General features: G+C 34.7%; 1 non-coding gene across 1 annotated transcript; it reads right to left on the bottom strand.

Annotated features, from left to right (window-relative positions):
- Nucleotides 1–4,893: 4,893 nt before the first annotated feature.
- On the bottom strand, nt 4,894–4,965 carry TRNAS-GGA (transfer RNA serine (anticodon GGA)). Its single transcript has one exon. It is a non-coding gene; the product is annotated as a tRNA-Ser (tRNA).
- Between the last annotated feature and the right edge of the window lie 1,350 nt (nt 4,966–6,315).

The raw sequence follows: 6,315 nt of genomic DNA, 5'->3' as shown, positions 1-6,315 counted from the left end.
TATTCAAAGTCCACTATCATCTCCTTTCTCAAATCTTCCTTTTAAATTTTTGGCTTATATCTTGTTTTTCCACATTCATATTTCAGCCTTAAACAGCATCTAGTTTTGAACAATTTTTCAAATTGGTTTCAATTGTTTTCAACAAGTACCTTGCAGATCAGGCTTTTCTCAAGGAGTAAGTTCTGAGTCACACCAGTCTAAGACAATGCCCTGGAAAGTGTGGGTTTTTTTGGAGCTTTCAATCAGTTCAAATAATGACAATTATATATCAGAATAGGAATTTTTAAAAGCTCCACACGAGGTTTTTTTTTTCTTCTAGTAGCTGTAAGCCTTCAGGCAATTATAGTTACTACAGTTTTAGGGCTGCTGTTTTCAAGGCTAACATACAGCCTGCAAATGAGAGTAATTTAAGTTGCAATGCTAGAAACCCTATTCTTGTCAAATCTAGCTACTTTTATTGAATAAGCAACATACTTAGTAGATGTTATAAGAAAATAATAAGTGCAAAACAATTAGAAACATTAAAAAATCTCCATTGAATACATTAATAATCTCAAATCAGAATCAAGGATTTGGGACAGATATATCAGGTAATTAGATAAATTAAGTGAGAGAGTCTAGAACTCAGTAAAAACAAAATAGAAATTCTAAACTTAAAATTTCAGATTTATATCTGTTATAGAATAGCTTATTATGACAGACACAAGCATTAAGATTAAAGGTGAGAGCAAACAGACACAGAAATGGAAGAGAATAAGTACTTGAGAAATATTTTGAAAGAATTCTGAAGTGAGAATTAGAAGATTAAAAGAAAATAAATTATAGTAAATATGGCTATAAAAGGGAAGGGGGAGGGAAAATTTAGTAGGATGAGTTTAAGATACACATGCTGCTATATGTAAGATAAATAACCAGCAAGGACCTACTGTATAGTACAGGAAATATACTCAGTATTTTATAATAACCTGTAAAGGAAAAGAATTTGCCTGTCATGCAGGAGACTAAGGTTCGATCCCTGGGTTGGGAAGATCCCCTGGAGGAGGGCACGGCAATTCAATTCAGTATTTTTGCCTGGAGAACCCCGTGGGCAGAGGAGCCTGACAGGCTACAGTCAATGGGGTAGCAAAGACTCAGACATGACTGAGCAACTAACACACACATAAAAGAAAAGAAACTGAAAAAGAACACATATGCTGTATATAACTGAATAGATGTGCTATACACTTAAAACTAACACAGCATTGTAAATCAACTATACCTCAATTTCAGAAAATGAGGATAGGCACACAGATCAAAATGGTTAACGAAACTTGATTCATTGTGTCCACATTGAAACATATGCTTGGAAAGATATTTGATGTGAAATATCAAAATTTTAAACGTCCTGGGAAAGCAAAACAAAACATAACACAGATCACAAATAAATAAATAAATAATTTCTCTGTCTCTATATAAATTCTCTCTCTCTCTCTCTCTCTCTCTCTATATATATATATATATATATATATATATATATATATGGATACAATACTTTCAAAAATTAGGCATTCACATTAAGTAACTTCTTCAATCTTTTCCTACTCTGAAGATCTATGATTATGTATATATAGACTGCAAACATTAAAAATCATGTCTTCTTTTATTGATATGCATTCTATCTAGAGAGTTCAAAATGGTTTTGGAGTATCTGCAATATCACTGAGAAGGAAAACTTGAAGTTGAATTTCCATTGCCTTCAGGAGACACACTCCAGTCCTGATCGGATATCTTACACAGTGAGTCTTAGTTTATTAGAAACTTCTGATTTATATTCTCCTGGGGTGGGAAGTGAAATATGCAGATTTGGATGTCATCACTCTAGGACAGTGGAATCAGGAAACTGCTTGAATCACTAGTGGAGGGAAAATGAAAAGAAAATAGAAGCCACCAAGATAGGACTTTAGGACACACTTAAGTTTTGGAGTGGAAAAAGGGAAGAGCAGTCAATAGCAGAAGCAGAAGAAAGCATCAGAAAGGAGGAAAAGAATGCAAAAGAGAAGAAAATCAAGAATGAAGGATAGTCAATATGGTTATGATCTATAATGAACAGTAATACTGCAAATTACATATTTCTAGAAAATGAATGCTGCCAAAGAGCACAATAAAAGGAATTAAGGGCCGAAAAACAGGGAAAATTGGAGACAATGGTTGGAAAAGAAGAATTCTAGGGAGTCAAATGTTGTTATTTCCATTTATATTACAAAATGTCCCTGGGCTACTATTATTTCTAAACTGTTACTACTAACTAATATGATATGATTTTTCAAGTAAAAATAAGGGGGAATATGTCTTTTACATGATTATCAGAATGCATTGCAGTCTCCCAATTTGCTAAGCAATTTGAATAATTCATTTTCTGCCCTTCAAAAAATTTTCTGAAAATAATACAACAAAATTAGATTGTGATATGCATTGAGATCACTACAAAACACTTTTCTCATGGAAAGTGCTTCATACAAAACAGATGTTTTGACAACCACACTTTTTATCTTTTCTGTATATTTCTCTCTGTCCTTCCCCTTGCTAGCATTTACTGACAGGCAGAGATCAGTGTTAGCAAACAGCTCTTCTGATGTTGAGCATCGAGCCATCAAGCCTCCTGCAGGCTAGGAGCAAAACAAAATTCTCTGTTGCACAGCTGAATAATTAATTAAACATTGGTAAGTCTGTTCTGTTGTTCTTATTGAAATTGAAAGCTGATATCTTAACTGGTAATGACATTATGTTGGAACAAACCAGGGCCACATATAAATGAACATTAATGGTAAAGTACAGTACGTTCTGCTCTCCTGGTAGCAAAGCAATGTTATTGAGGAGGAAAATTGTCCTTTGAATTTTTATCATTGTCATGTAGGATTTATTAAAGGCTGATAGAGTTTTATTGAGCTAGATCTTCTCCAAGCAAGTTTTACAAGCCTTGACATTTAAGAGCAAGGACTTTATACCAGCCACTGTTGATATAGTAGATTGCAAAATGCTGGTGCTTGAAAAGAGAAATTAAAAAATCAAATGAAAGAAGAGACATAGTATTGAGGGCAGAACAGGAAAGAAAACACTTCTTCATTTTATCTCTGGGATATATAAAGCAAGTTAAAACAAGAACTGTGTGTCCAAAAAAAAAAAAAAAAAAAGATCTAATGCAGGAAGTGTGCTCTTATTTGCTAGTGAATAAAACGATTGAAAAGTAGCTTGTATGACAGATTCCAGTAAGTCAGAAAGAGAAAATATATATATATATATATATATATATATATATAAACACATATATGTGGAATTTAGAAAAATTGTACAGATGATCCTATTTGAAAGACCAGAAGAGAGACTGAGATGTGAGAATGAATGTGTGGACATAGGGTGGGATCTAGGATAAATTGAGAGATTAGGACTGAAGTATGTGCCCTGCTGTGTGTAAAACAGATAGCTAGTAGGAATCTGCTGTATAGTTCAGGGAGCTCGGCTCAGTGCTTTGTGCTGACTAGATGGGTGGGATGGGGGGGATAGAAGGGAGGGCCAAGAAGAGGGGATATATATGCACAGAAAGCTGATTCACTGTGTTGTACAACATTGTAAAGCAACTATAACCCAATTGAAAAATAAAATTTTTAAGAAAAGATCCCAGTTAGGATGAAATAAAATCTGTCATTTACAGCCACTATCTTATTATAAGATTATTCTATGAAGAAGTAAAATTGTATAACTATTTGTATGTGAAAAGAGTTTGAGGAAACTCCTGACTTACTAGGAATTGTTCTCCTTTGATCATCAATGATCGGTGATAACTATGTTAATTAAGGTTTCAGTACATTTGTTCTTTCCTCTGAGCTCTATGGTCTCTCAGCAGATAATTTCCATGAATGGTAAGATGGAGTAGAAAGCAAATGAATATTTGAAATTAACCCAGACTGGACTACAAAGCCACTTAAAATTACATACAAATTGGGAATCTTGTGTATTTCTCAGGTGGCTCAGCAGTAAAAAAAAAATTGGCCTGACAATTCAGGAGACACAGGAGACACTGGTTCAATCTCTGGGTTGGGAAGATCCCATGGAGGAGGAAATGACAATCCACTCCAGTATTATTGTCTGCAAAACTTCATGGACAGAGGAGTCTGGCAGGTTACAGACCATGCGGTCACAAAAAGTCGGATATGACCGAGCACCAGCCTTAGGAATCTCGTATTCTTTCACATAATGCTGCTGCTGCTGCTAGGTTGCATCAGTCGTGTCCGACTCTGTACTACCCCATAGAGGGCAGCCCACTAGGCTCCTCTATCCATGGGGTTTTCCAGGCAAGAATACTGGAGTGGGTTGCCATTGCCTTCTCCATTCACATAATGAGTTGTATACAAATTAGAAAAAAAGGAACTAGTCACTAGCAGCTAAGACTAGAAAAGCCAAAAAGGAATATACAGAAAGTCTCTTTTAGCTCTCAGTGAGTTCCTTTCCCCCCTCTAATCCACTGAAACTAAAGTGCATTCATTGAGTCTTAAAAACTTTCCTTAAAAAGCTTTGCCTGCGTGCTAAGTTGCTTTAGTCGTGTCTGACCCTACGATCTTAAGGAGCTACCAGGCTCCTCTGTCCATGGGATTCTTTGGGCAAGAATACTGGAGTGGGTTCCCGTTGCCCTTCTCCAGAGGATCTTCCAGACCCAGGCATTAAATTTGTGTCTCTAACGCCTCCTGCGTTGGCAGGTTGGTTCTTTGCCAGTAGAGCCACCTGAAAGTGAAAGTGAAGTCGCTCAGTCGTGTCCAACTCTTTGCAACCCCATGGACTGTAGCGTACCAGGCTCCTCCCTCCATGAGATTTTCCAGGCAAGAGTACTGAAGTGGGTTGCCATTTCCTTCTCCAGGGATCTTCCCGACCCAGGGATCGAACCTGGGTCTCCCGCATTCCAGGCAGACGCTTTAACCTCTGAGCCACCTGGGAAGACTCTTACAAACAACAACAACAACAACAACAACAACAACAACAACAACAAACCATGTAACTTCAAATTCTTTGACTGTAGCTCAGCCAGTATCAATATTTCAGTGTCAGTTTTCCCCTTGTGAGTGAATATATACAAAACATTTAAAAGACAACTTATTTGATATTTTATTTCATAGTATAGGAGGCTTCACAGCTACTTTGAGATGCTCACTGCCTTAAAATGTAAGCATTAGAGATGTATACATACTAAAATTGGGGGAAAAGATTATTGTGCTTCCATAGTTAATAGTCTAAAATAAAGTTTTGAATTATTAAAATGTATTTCTAGATTCTTTTTAATTTGATTACCAGATAAGCTTTAATTTTAAAAAAGGTTCAGATGTCAGATTAGAATTCAAAAATCCATGAGAAAAATTATTTTGGTAGGAATAGTTTATCACTGATGTTTTGAATAACCAGATTATAATTTATTATAATTATACATTTACATAATTAAAATTTTGTTATTTTCTTTACAATGTAATTTGCTTGGCAAAGATCCCCATTTTAAGATGGTAATTCTGTGTCATTTTAGCACATGATAGACATTCTTTACAGATTTCTAGGAATATTGACAGAAATTTTTTTATGTTTTAAAGTGAGGGGAAGCTCAAAAATTTGTTCTAATTTTGTAAAAGAAGACTGAAGAGAAATGTACCTACGAAGTTAACATAGTTGATAACATGTCAAATTTTTCTTTCTGTTCTAAGATGCTCTCACATTTACAATTTTTGGAAGTCTGTGTCAGAGTATCATTTTAAAGATAAGTACATAAGACATAAAGTATCTTTCATTTACTGTTATGTGTAGAAAAAATTTTTGGAGAAAAAGTTCAAAACTGCATTAGACATCCTTTTCACTGACTCACAGCTTTAGAATTGAAATGAGGCATCATTGTTTAGAAGCTTGTGTTTTCCTTCTATAAATATTGAAGGATATATATTTGAAATCACACCTTCTCCCTTAACAAGTTTCCTTTAAAATCAATAAAGTGTTTTAACAAAAGGGAAAACTCCTGTACCTGTTTGAACATCAAGGAAGATTGAAATTTAGAATATTAAACATGAAGTTTGTTACTACTTTTTTACAATCTGTAACAAAGATTGTTAAAACAATTTGTTACAATCTGTAGATCAGACTGAATTTAAATAAAGGAAGATTCCACTCAAGTAGAATATTCCATGGATTAAAAGAAAACAACAACTAGAATAAAACAAAGCTAAATATACAAAGAAGTAGTCTCACAGGGTTAGAAAAACAGTTAAATATTCTCTGTTCTGAAGTTTTAGGACTGAAATGAGGTTATGT

Source organism: Ovis canadensis, chromosome 1 (genome assembly GCF_042477335.2).
Source record: "Ovis canadensis isolate MfBH-ARS-UI-01 breed Bighorn chromosome 1, ARS-UI_OviCan_v2, whole genome shotgun sequence".
Classification (NCBI taxonomy): Eukaryota; Metazoa; Chordata; class Mammalia; order Artiodactyla; family Bovidae; genus Ovis; species Ovis canadensis.
Note: the sequence above shows the minus strand (reverse complement) of the source record. Positions and strands in the feature narration are given on the sequence as shown.